Source organism: Pipistrellus hanaki (genome assembly GCF_964339955.1).
Source record: "Pipistrellus hanaki genome assembly, chromosome: 2".
Lineage (NCBI taxonomy): Eukaryota > Metazoa > Chordata > Mammalia > Chiroptera > Vespertilionidae > Pipistrellus > Pipistrellus hanaki.
Window position 1 is genome coordinate 55,808,331 of NC_140504.1, and position 13,106 is coordinate 55,821,436.

Here is a 13,106-nt window from a genome sequence, read left to right on the forward strand (position 1 = left end):
GCCTGCGGACTGAAAGGTCCCAGGTTCGATTCCGGACAAGGGCATGTATAATACCTTGGTTGCGGGCACATCCCCAGTAGGGGGTGTGTAAGAGGCAGCTGATCGATGATTCTCTCTCATCGATGTTTCTAACTCTCTATCCCTCTCTCTTCCTCTCTGTAAAAAAATCAATAAAATATATGAAAAAGCCTTCCGGGTGACTGTTGTGCGATAAAATAAACATTGCTTATTCTACACATGAGGAAACCAAGGTGCAGGTAAATTTACTTAGCTCACTCTAGATTACTTGCTGCTTATGAAAAATAATTAGCACACGAGAAAATGCTTCTGATACAGGTAGGTAAAAGAAAAACAAGACACAACATCAAGTACACATTGTGAATTCAACTATGTAAAAAAAAAAAAAATTGCAAAGGAAAAAAGACTAGAAGAATGTCTGCCAGAATGTTAAAGATGATTTAAGGTTCAAGTGTTTTTTGTTTAGTTTTTGTTTTTGTTTTGGTGTGTGTGTGTTGTTGTTTTTTAGAGGTGAGAACCATTCCATCCCACCACCACTACCATCACCACCAAATGTGGTCCATTCTGCATTCAATCTAGTCATTGATTGCAGGAGACCAACATGGCCTCTTGAATTCCTGCCACTCCAGACGTCCAGTGCTCGTGTAGAAGAGTCTGGCCGGGACCGGTTTGGCTCAATGGATAGAGCGTCGGCTTGGGGAATGAAGGGCCCCAGGTTCGATTCCGGTCAAGGGCATGTACCTTGGTTGCGGGCATATCCCCAGTAGGGGGTGTGCAAGAGGCAGCTGATCGATGACTCTCTCTCATTGATGTTTCTAACTCTCTATCTCTCTCCCTTCCTCTCTGTACAAAATCAATAAAATATATATTAAAAAAAAAAAATAGAAGAGTCTGGCTATGCTGTCCGCTCCCTGGGGCTGACCCCGTTTGGCCCAGCTAGCTCTGTGACCCAGAATGGCAGCCATTAGCCTTCTGGATGGCATGGAGAGAATGGCAAGTCCCTTGCCACTCTGGTCCTTGGGCAGAGTCACCTGCGGCCCCTCCCTGAGAATGCTGTGGGGATGGTGGTGTGGCATGGAACTACCCAAGCCTCAGGCACGAATGTTTTCAGACACAGAGGTAGTGTGGGAACTCCATGAACTTGGGATAGCACTGTGCTCACTCCCCTAAAACATACCCATTAATGCTTTAGCTTAGACAAATGCCAACCATTATTGCTTCCAGCACAAGCTGGACTGCACCTGTACACAGGTAGACACCAGATGCTCAGACTCAACCTTCTTCCTGGATTCGCTAACACGATACTTCCTAAACAGCTCCCTCACCATTTCCTTCAATGACTGACAATAATTGGAGGTGCTCAGTAAAATTCGTCATACTGCAAGTATTCAGCTCATCGCTCAAATCCAGGCACCCCAGAACCGTTCCCTTCTAGAGCACATGACATGTTTTGCCCTGCCCTCCAGGACTGGAACTGGGGAGAAGTTTCCTAGTTCCCCCAGGTGGAAAGAAGGCAAGGAGTGGACTTAGAATTGGAAATATCGAGGCCAGAGACCACAGAGGTGGAACCACTCCCTGGGAGTGAACGGGGCGGGGGAGGGGCTGTGGGAGTAGGCAGGGGTGCAGAGCCTCTGCCTGGCTTCTCCCGGAATATCTGTTTTATAAAGCAGGGTGCCTAGTTAGGTTTCTGTCTCCTGCCCTCATGTCAATAAAGAAATAAGCAAACAAACAAACATACAACGTTTTTGGCTTTTTTTTGTTTTGTTTTCTTTTGAATCCTCACTGGAGGATATTTTTTCCATTGTTGTTTTTTAGTATTTTTGTTTGTTTGTTTTGTTTTGTTTTTAGAGAAAGTGGGAGGTAGGGAGGGAGAGAGGGAGGAAGAGAGAGAAACATCAATATGAGAGAGACACTTCAATTTGGTTGCCTCCCACACTAGAGCCAGGGATCAGCCTGTAACCCAGATGCATGCCTTTCACTGGGAACCAAACCTGCAACCCTTTGGTGCACAGGCTGTCACTCTAACCACTGAGCACACTGGCCAGGATTTAAAAAAAATTATTTTTTATTTTTTTCAAATCAATGTTGTGCACAATAATGGTCGACTCTTTCCCCACCACACCAAGCTGATATTCTGGAACCTGCCACATGTGGTCTGTGGTCAGGAGCACAGGCTTGGATGCCAAACTACCTTTGTAACCTTGGACAAAACATGCAAGGATGCCATTCCTCCCAGTTTCCACTGCTATTACCCTCATATCCAGGATTAAAGTAATACCTGTAAACATTTGGCACGGACCCTGGCACCCAACAAGCACTCTGTGGCAGTTGTTGTTTCTCCTAGAAGCTTATCTGTGGTGTAAATTCATAGTTTGTGAGACACAATCTGGGTTTCACAAACTATAAACAGTTTGCCTCCTCCCATCCAGGGGAAATTGGGTGAGAGCTGACAAGCTCTTGCCAGTCAAAACTCATCTTATTCAGAATGGGTTCTGTGTCCTCCTTGGTAAATGTCTCCATGTGAAGGTAACTGCTCGCCTGAGGTCTCCTGCCTATGCCTTTGGGTGGATCTTTAACACGGAAAGGCAGCAGCACGCAGCAGTGTGCGGGTTGTGAGTGAGCAAGCGGTCCTGGGGCTGGCCTGGCCTCCGTGTGCTCCTCAGTGTGTGTCTGCCCTGGGTGCTTGGCTGCTGTGCCCTGCAGGGCACAAGTGGATGCGAGAGCTCTGAGCATTCCCAAGGGCCTTTATAAAGAACACTCTGGACCTGACCGGTCTGGCTCAGTGGATAGAGCGTCGGCCTGCAGAATGAAGGGTCCCCAGTTCAATTCTGGTCAAGGGCATGTACCTTGGTTGTGGGCTCATCCCCAGTAGGGGGTGTGCAAGAGGCAGCTGGTCGATATTTCTCTCTCATCGATGTTTCTAACTCTCTATCCTTCCTTCCTCTCTGCGAAAAGTCAGTAAAATATATTTAAAAAAACCACAACACTCCGTGAAAAGGCTGGTGCGGGGTCCCCAGCTTGCCCGGTCCTGCTCTCAGCTAGGGACCTCCCATCCCCTCAGCTCTCCGCTGCAGCACCCCAGGCTCTGTTTGCTTTGAAGGTGAGCAGAACACATTCCCGGAAAGAGCCTCTGCCATACATTTACTCTGGCGTTGGTACAGAGGCCCTAGAACCTCTCGTCCCCGGCTCTGTTTAAACAGGAGCAGTGTTAAAACACCCACTGGCCCCGAGGAGTGCGAGCTTTCCTGGATTCCTCTCAGGCTGAGCTGGGAGGTGTAGGAATCCTCCCTCGCACTCAGTAAACGGGAGAGGACCTGTTGCATCTCTGTTAATCCTCCAGCCGTGGAGCCCAGAGAGTGGTTCTCCCTGTGGCCCCAGATCGGGCCCAGCAGCAGGTGATGTGACGCTCACGAAAGGTGAGGAACCACCCCTCTAGGCCAGAGCTTCTCAGCCTGTGGTGTGCACACAGCGTCCGAGCGTCTTGTGAACATGCAAATGCCAGTGGAGTGGGAAAGGTCAGACACTGGCATTTCTAACCAATTCCCAGGTGATTAGGGACTCTGTAATCTGCAACCCCCACTGAGGGTAGGTTGGGGAGGGGGGTCTAAAGGTACTCCTGGTGGGTGGTGTTGCAGGAGTTACTCAGAGTTTAATGAAGTCTCAGGATTCTTTTGACTATTGTCCCTGGGGCCCAACCAAATTGGAGACAGCCAGGATTCTGAGCAGGGTAGAAGCTTGATACAAAATAGCTGAGTAGTTACAGCTGGAAAGAAAGCTTCCATTGTGAATTAGGCATGAGAGTGAGGTTGAGGTTGGAGTCACAGAGCTAGTTTTGGGGGATTTATCATGAACCCAAAGAACTTCAAGTCTCCTCCGACAGAGGTACACACAGTTGCTGATTGCGATATGACATTATAACTTCTTTGAATTGTTTCACTGATGGTTCTCTAAGTCCCTTTTTTTGTTTTGTTTTTCCTGCATCAGCAATATTAAACGTTAAATTTTCCTCTCAGCACAAAATAAAAGGTGAGGTGATTTCTGATGAAAAAGACATTGCTTTTGATTTATGCTTGACCGTTTACAAAATATTTTTTTAAAATATATTTTTATGGATTTCAGAGAGGAAAAGAGAGGGAGATAAACATCAGTGATGAGAGAGCATTACTGATTGGCTGCCTCCTTCCCAATTTGGGATTGAGCCCGAAACCAGGGCATGTACCCTAACTGGATATTGTACTGTGACCTCCTGGTTCACAGGTCAGCACTCAACCACTGACTGGGCTACAAAACATTTTTAGGCCTTTGTCTCATTTGCTTCATCCTGGTACAACTAAAAGTCATTTTATATTTACTAGTATAAATGCTATGGGACACTTTCCTCAATTCCCAATCTTTCAAGGGTTTAGTGCAGAAAAGGCCAGCAGTAAAATAATTTCTGAGTCCCCCCGCCCCCCAAAGAGGGAATTCTGCCATTTAGGACAATGTATGGATCTTGACAGCATTATGCTAAGAGAAATAAGTCAGACAGAGAAAGACAAATACCATACGATCTCACATTTTTGTGGAATTTAAAGCAAAAAACAAACAAACAAACAAAAACCAAACTTATAGAAAAAGGAGGTAGAAGAGGGGGAGATGGAGAAAGGGGAGCCAAAAGGTACAACTTCCAGTTACAAGATAAATAAGTACGAGGGATACATGCAAAGTATGATGACTATAGTTCAACTGCTGTAGGATGTATATGAAAGTGAAGTCTGTGATCTCATCATAAGGAAAACAGATTTATTATTATTATTTTGCTTTCTCTTTTTATCATATCTGTGTGAGATGATGGATGCTAACTAAACTTATTGTGGTTATTATTTCACAATATACGTAAGTCAAACCATTTTTCTGTACACCTTAAACTTACACAGAGGTATGTCAGTTACATCTCAATAAAACTAGAAAAGCCCGGCTGGTGTGGCTAAGGGACTGAGCATCGACCTATGAACCAGGAGGTCATGTTAAGATCCCTGGGCAGGGCACATGCTTGGGTTCCAGGCTCAAACCCCAATAGGAGGCGTGCAGGAGGCGGCCAATTGATGATTCTCTCTCATCATTGATGTTTCTGTCTCTCTCTCCCTTTCCCTTTCTCTCTGAAATCAGTAAAAAGTATTTTTAAAAACTAGAAAAAATCTAAAGATTAAGAAATGAAAATGATACACAAATATAAAGGGTACAGAATGACTGTCTCTGTCTTATTCAACCCTTTCCTATTTTGAATGATAAATGAGGGAGCCGAAACCGGTTTGGCTCAGTGGATAGAGCACCGATCTGCGGACTGAAAGGTCCCAGGTTCGATTCCGGTCAAGGGCATGTACATTGGTTGCTGGCACATCCCCAGTAGGGGGTGTGCAAGAGGCAGCTGACCAATGATTCTCTCTCATTGATGTTTCTAACTCTTTATCCCTTGCTCTTCCTTTCTGTAAAAAAAAAAAAAAAAAAAAAAAAAAATCAGTAAAATATATTTTTTTTAAAAATCAGGGAAATGTCATTAGTAGTTATGGGAAATGTCAATAGTAGTTACCTCTAGGTGGTAGGAAATAAGTGATTTTTGCTATATTTTTAATTTTGCTTTTCTGATTTTTTTTTTTTAAATGAGGATGTGGTACAAATAACCTTTTAAAAGAAAGAAATAGGTTTTTGAGAAACAGTTTCATTAAAGAAGCTGAGGGCTTTCTGAAGTCAGTGAGGCAATTTCTAAATGTTTGTTGAGGTCCTTTCCAATGACCCTGCTGGGGTAATTGGTCCTTGTTACACAGAAGTATTTGCCTAACCCGCTGGCCTGGTGTGTCCCAGGACCAGCTCTGCTCTGCTGCGGGGCGAGGCCCCTGGTGGCAGACTGCGTTCTGGAATCCCCTCCCTCCCTCACTTCCAGGGTCTCAGATGCCAAGTCCACCAGTTCTTTCTTGTAGAAGTGCCAGCCCCCTCCCCTGGCCCAGACCCTGACTCACCCCAGCTGGGCCCTTAGGAGTCTGCTATCAATGCCCCCGCTCCTTCCCAAGACAAAGATTCTCCTCCCAGAGCAGATGCATTGAGGGCTTATCTAGCCCCCGGGACAAAAAGGTGAATAAGATCTTTGTGCTCAAAAAGCCCAGAAGGGGAATGGACAGTTGCTGTGCACCTATTATGTGCTGATCCCTGAGCGCTACACTTTCACCCACTGTTCGTACCTCATGCGATCCTCACATCACCTTCTGAGGGAAGTATTTACCCCTTCTTTAGAAAGCAGCAAAGTGGAACTCGGTGGTATTAAGTAACTGGGCCAGTATGAAAACATCAAGCGAAATATGCGAAGGGCCCTAGAGAGGCACTGAGAATGTGCTAGAAGCTCTGCTAGAAAGATTGCACAGGGTGGGGGAGGTGGGGCCAGGCTTCTCGGTGTCGAACAGAACAGGAAACTGTATTTGTAGAAGCAAATGTACCAGGAGGACCCGGTAGACAGGGCTGAGACAGGACCCTCATCTAGAGGGGCTCACAAAGTTGTGAGATAAGTGGGAAAAGAGGTGACGCCATAAGAACTCTGATCGGGGTTCGTGCGGGTGACTGGAGATGCTCTGATGTGACATGGTACGACCCAGTGAGATATAATGCATACTACTACACACGCAGAACTCTTAGTTAAGCACCTGGCATACAATAAAACACTTAGTAAATGTCACCCACACTCTGGTGGGGATGAGGAGGGACTGGTATAAACAAGGAGAGGAAGCGAGAAACAGTGTGGTGAATTCTTGGCACGCTGACTGGACCAGTGTGGGGAAGGAAGCATTTGTTCAGGTCCATTGGGGGAGTTTTTTTTTTTTCTTTTTTTCTTTTTATTGATTTTTTTTTTTACAGACAGGAAAGGAGATGGATAGAGAGCTAGAAACATCGATGAGAGAGAGACATTGATCAGCTGCCTCCTGCACACCCCCTACCAGGGACGTGCCCGCAACCGATGTGCATGCCCTTGACCGGAATCAAACCTGGGGCCTTTCAGTCCACAGACTGACGCTCTATTCACTGAGCCAAACCGGTTTCCGCACATTGGAGGAATTTTTAACCATGGCCTAGGAAGGCTGCGTTCAGCCTTGATCTTCACGGCCAGACAAATTATTCTAAAACACCGCCTTGATGATAAAGCTCTCCGACCCCAAAACATTCAGTGGCCCTCCATTGCGGGGAGAATAATGTCTAACCCAGGCAGCTCTAGGACTAGACCTTCAGCTGCCTTGTCAGGGCCCACCCGGAGTTCTTCCCTTGATGGAATAATCCTTGGAGACAGGTGGGCGGGAGAGCGGGGATAATAGGAGGAAAAAGACTTTCCACAAACACAGCGCTGCCAAAAGAGAAAACAAGGTGACCCTCAGGCTCGGTGGAGAGGACCTCTTATGCTTTGTCGAGGATAGAAGGGAGCGGAGAGGCTCCCTCTTTTCTGGCTGTTGCCCGGAATTTAGTTAAGAAAGGTAGGGACACAGAAACCGGTTTGGCTCAGTGGATGGAGCGTCAGCCTGTGGACTGGAGGGTCGCAGGTTCGATTCCGGTCAAGGGCATGTACCTTGGTTGCAGGCACATCCCTGGTGATGGTGTGTGTGTGTGTGTGTGTGTGTGTGTGCAGGAGGCAGCTGGTCGATGTTTCTCTCTCATCGATGTTTCTGGCTCTCTATCCCTCTCCCTTCCTCTCTGTAAAAAAATCAATAAAAAAATACATTTAAAAAAGAAAAAGAAAGGCAGTGCCTTTCTGATCCAAGAGAAGAGGCTGGTTGAGGGTAGGGACATACCTGGGACCACACTTCACCCGTGAGTGAATGAGCTAGGCCCGCAGGGGTCCTCAAACTTTTTAAAGTGGGGGCCAGATCACGGTCCCTCAGAGAGCTGGAGGGCCGGACTATATGAACTACTAATTCCTACTGTAACACCTCGGCTGCGCTCACTGCCTAAAAAACCTGGCGGGCCGGATCAGACTCCTCTGCGGGCCGCATGTGGCCCGCGGGCCGTAGTTTGAAGACCCCTGAAGGGGGAACAGTCTAGGAGAGACGGTCAGGGCCTTCTGGGAGGTAGGTGATTGTGGCGGCGAGGAAGGGTGGTGCTGGTAGGGAAGAAGGGTGGGGTGTGATGGACTCTGGACTTCGAAAACAAACCTCCCGGAGCCCCCGTGGCCTCTGTGCACCTTGTGCGGAGGAACAGAGGGTTTTTGTCCTGTTGTGGGACCCGCAGGCGGCCGGGCTTTGCTTCACGGACAAGGACTTCTCCAGGCTCATCCTTCCTACTGCCTGACGTTGCTCTCAGGGGACTTGTGGGGCAGACACCACTCCCTCCGGCGGGCTGCTCAGGGATGGCGGGAAGAGATTTCCCAGTCACCCCGCTGCACATCCCCAGGCCCCGTGTGCGAGCAGTGCTTTCCCGTTCATTGCCAACAAACCATTTAAATCCTCAGGGTAACCAGAGGAAGACCACAGCCAGCCTGAACCGCCAGACCCCGACTTTATCCCTGGGCTAGCAGCCCCTCTCTTTCTCGCCACCCTCTCCTTGGGATTGCACGATCTCGCTGATGGGTAAAGAGGACAGCATGAGCCTCAGAGAGGGTGCCGTGGGCGAAGGGGCGGGCGCTGAGTAGGATGGTGAGAGGTCAACAGGGAAAACAGACCTGCTTCTTGCGTTATATGCTCCACTGACACCAATCATCTTAAGAATGAGGACAATGTAAGTTTTTTTCCTCCTCGGAGGTATCCAGGCCATCTATTTTTTTCTTCATGCCTACTGGGTGGTGATGGCTCGTACTAACCAAATGCTAGGTGGTGTTCTACGCTTAGCAATCATTATTGCATTTACTTCTCACAACTCTGCTGTGTGGGAACTGCCCTTCCTATTTTGCACCGTGAAGCAGGTGCTGGGTCTGGCTACTGTGTCTTCGGATCTAACACCCGATGACCTGGGACCTCCCGGATGACACTGGGGAAGAGGAGCTGGGCGAGGAAGGAGGAGAGCAGGACCGACTTCTCCCTGCAGGGTCCGGGTCCTCACGCCTCCTGGTTCCAGCGGAGCTGTAGGTTCTCCAGAGCAAAGCGGTAGCCTTACTTTGTGTTGGTTTTGTTTCTCTCACTTGCGCTGTGAAGGACTCCCCAGTTCGCCCCACCCATCTGAATGGAAATTCGTGTTGAATAAATATAGACTTCCATCTCAGAAAGTTTACACAGATCTCCTTGGGTATGGCTGGACTCGTGCTAACCCCATGCTATTTTTATTACCACGGAGGCCGGAGTCCTCCAGGGACTTGGCGTTAAGCGGTGCCGAGTTCATCTGAAGGTCCCCCTGACGGATGGGACTGTGCCCAGCGCGCGAGAACCACCTCCTCTGGCTTATTGTCCCCTCTGGTTTCCCAGGAGGCTCCGCTTCCTAATGGCTTCCAGACCTATGGAACCCTGGGTTCTTTTTCATTCTCTCTGTGTGTTTCAGAAATCTATGTTGCCGGTGAAAAGATGAGCATTTAGGAAAAAAACAACCACGGGCGGCCGTGAAGTCTATGTGAAGAAGGGCCAGGTAGCGCTTATCAGCGCCGCCCTGCACACCCCCTCCCAGCACCCTTTCATTTCCTGCCCAATATTCCCGAGCTGCAGGCAGCCATTGTTTGCAGCCGACTTTGCTTGGAAGTCTGGGTCCCGGGCCTCCCAGTGCTTCCTGTTGTTACAAGGCCTCTCTTTCCTGCCCCAAACAACGGCACTTTCCTGCTGGATGTAACCCTTTTGGGGCAACTCATTCCTTCCATGTGCTTGCTCAGTGCTGCAAAAACTGGGTGCTCGTTAACTGCATTTAAATTATTTCTTAGTATACAAGTACCACGAGTAGAAAAATTTTACGATACAGACAAGCAAAAGTAAAAAAAATAAATAAAATAAAAAAAATCACCAAATCTCATCTCCTCTGTTACACTGGAGACCTCTTTGAGGGTCATGCATTCCCACTCTGTGTCTACATCCACAGAATTTAGCAAGGGGACCCAACGGTTGCAATGGAGGCGGGGAGGTCTGTCTGGAAACCAGCCTCCTGCAGGTTCTCCTGCTACACGGGTGGGCAAAAATGTAAGAAAAGTGCAGACTCCAAGAAGATCCCTCCCCACTTCCCTGCTCCTCCTGTAAATTCTGGGGCTACCCTTGGAGAATTTCTGAAAGCAATTCTCTCTAGAAAGTTGTTGAAAGAATTTGGGAGGAGCTGAGCCTGGAGGAATTGAACATGAGGAGCTGGGGACGTGGCAGAGCAATGGCCTTGTTGGGACTTTTAGGACTGGGAGTTTCCTCGGTCAGTCTCCCTGATGGCTGCCAAATGAGCTTCAAAAACACAGATCGAACTGTGTGTGTCTCTGGTGAAGACCACGGTGCACAGCGGAGCAGGCTGGGCTCTTCGTGCCTCTCCCCAAATACCACCTCTCTAGTCCCTCACATTCCCCACGGTTCCCTGCAGACACCCCATCGGCCTTTACATTCTTCTTCTGACTAAAATGTTCCCGCTCCCCCCTTCAAATAGGATACATCGCCAAAACCAGGACACAATGCTCTGCTGTGCTGTTGAGAATTCTGGACGCTATTTTATGATACAAATCAAGATATCCTACTTTTTATGAGTTTCTGTGTTGGGGCCTCAGGGACCATAGTTATGGGATATGAAATATCATATTTTGGAGACTAACACTCTCTCCTATCCCCCACCCCCACCCCTGACACATCCCCACATCCTGACAAAGAGATAGGCTCCTGCAGAGACTTCACCTTGACCTTTGTAGGTATTTGATGATTATCTTTCCATAAAACCAGGCAAAACTTAGGAGCAATCTGTGGTTTGTTAAGACAGCAAGAGATGATAATGTTCAAGCTTTTATCCTGAGGTTTTGCAGCTCAGCGTTACTTGATAGTCTTTGAAATGTCTCCTACAAAGAATCAGCATTCACTCAGAGGCAGCTCCTGCAATCACCACAACAACTCACTCCTCATCTCACACACAACTGTTATTCCCTTGCTCCCGGTGCATCTTCAGAAGTGGTTCTCAGCGGAGCACATTCAGGATTCAGGCTCAGTGATAGAGATGGCACAACGCATTACTGTCACATTTCTGGGCACCTCCTTAGAGGGTACTATATAAAGGACGTTCACAACTAGTAAAGAAAACGCTTGTTTACCAAGGAGACACTTTGAGTGTCAGGGTGAAAGGAGCTAGGTACCAAACAGATCTCTTTAATTTCTAACTTTTATTCTGCTCCCCCTTTCTTAAACAGCTTCAGAATTGGACTTTACTTTTATTTTTATTTTTTTGCATTTGCTGTTCGCAATAGGACATTGTCAGCAGTCACATGGTAACAGGTTGATACTGGAAATATTGGGGGGACACTATAAAGTATATGACTGTCTAACCACTGTGCTGTACACCTGAATCTCATCTATAATAATAAAAGCATAATATGCTAATTAGACTGGACAGACAAACAACCTTCCAGATGTCATTCCAGATGAAGCCACAGTGGTGGGAGCTGAGGCAGAGGTGGTTAGGGGCGATCAGACAGGCAGGCAGGAAAGCAGTTAGGAGCAATCAGGCAGGCAGGCAGAGTGGTTAGGGGTGATTAGGTAGGCAGACAGAGTGGTTAGGGGCAATCAAGCAGGCAGGAGAGTGGTTAGGGGAGATGAGGCAGGCAGGCAGGCGAGCAGTTAGGAGCCAGAGGCCCTGGATTGCGAGAGGGATGTCTGACTGCCAGGATCAGGCCTAAACCAGCAGTCAGACATCTTCTGAGGGGTCTGAATTGCGAGAGGATATAGGCCAGGCTGAGGTACACTAACACCCCCCGTCCCCCCCAATACACAAATTTCATGCACCGGGCCTCTACTACAAAATAATATTGAATGTAAACTGTAATTGAAAAATAAAATTAAAGAAAAGAAATTGTCAGCAGTCAGGTCTGCTCCAAGGGTAGGGCAGGAATGGGCAGCTCTTAAGCAAGAGCTCTTCTCTGGGTACATGGAAGGGGTCAGGGATGCCTCTGGGGAGCTCTGGACACCAGAGGCCAGGAGTCCACCCTGTGAGCAACCATCTAGATGAGGCTCCGAATGAAGACTGAGTCCCTACTCAAGCTTGCACACAAGGAGGCCACTGCAGAGTTTCCAGGAAGGAAATGACGACAAGAAAGCAGTGTTTTCAAAGGTCTGTCCGGAGCAATTGCAGTTAGGAGAGACTGGCGGCAGAGAGACCTTCTGAAAACAAACCCAGGCACTGTGTGACTCACTCCAGTCACTTCCTCTGGGAAGCCACCCCTTGATCCCCAAAAGGAGGGAGCATATGGTGATACCCTCTTAGAGCAACCGGCACACAATTCATACTTAACGGAGTGGTTTTTGTTTCTGTGATTTTAAATTTCTGTGTTTTTTTTTCTATTCCGTAAACTCCATGTGGAGCTATCTCTCTCTTACTCAACTTACAGGACACTGCCCATGACTGTCCAGTAACGGTCCTGTGCCTGCGAGAGCACCTGGAACAAGGCAGATGCGCACATGGGCCAATGTGCAAAGCCAGATGCATGGGCGTCCACTGGCCCCACATAGGACGTTCCAAGATGACATTGTCTCAGCAAGGACCAGAGTCCACCTTTGTCTCCAGTGCTTTTCCCCTTCCCAACTGCATATTTATTTTCTCCTTCCCAGCCACCTCATTCTCACCCCCAGGCAGCTACTCCATCGTCTAGTCCTCCTCTCCACAGCTGGTCAACCAGAATCCTGGAATTTGGGAATGTCAGAGGTGGAAGAGACTTTAGGATTACCCATCGAAACTGCTTGATTCACTGCCAGGAAACTGAGGCTGCAGGAAGTTCGGGGACGTATCCAAGGTCACCAGCTCCACAGTGGCAAAGCCCTGGAGTGGGAGAGGGGCTGAGAGAGGGGATGGAGTGGTGTTGAAACTGATTAGGATTCCTTTTCTTCCCAATTTTGAGGATCCCGGTATAAGTGCCTGCTAGGCCTCTCTCTGCCCCAGACTAACGAACCCTTTGATGTCAGAAGTAATGTAGGGTATTTAAATTTAGGTGCATC

General features: G+C 48.0%; 2 protein-coding genes across 3 annotated transcripts in view; both read right to left on the reverse strand.

Annotated features, from left to right (window-relative positions):
* Window positions 1–13,106, reverse strand: part of ADPRH (ADP-ribosylarginine hydrolase) — a 433,494-nt gene that overhangs the window by 287,129 nt on the left and 133,259 nt on the right. The gene's annotated exons all lie outside the window — the stretch shown is intronic.
* ARHGAP31 (Rho GTPase activating protein 31) overlaps window positions 1–13,106 on the reverse strand; it is a 106,261-nt gene that overhangs the window by 44,345 nt on the left and 48,810 nt on the right. The window lies entirely within an intron of this gene.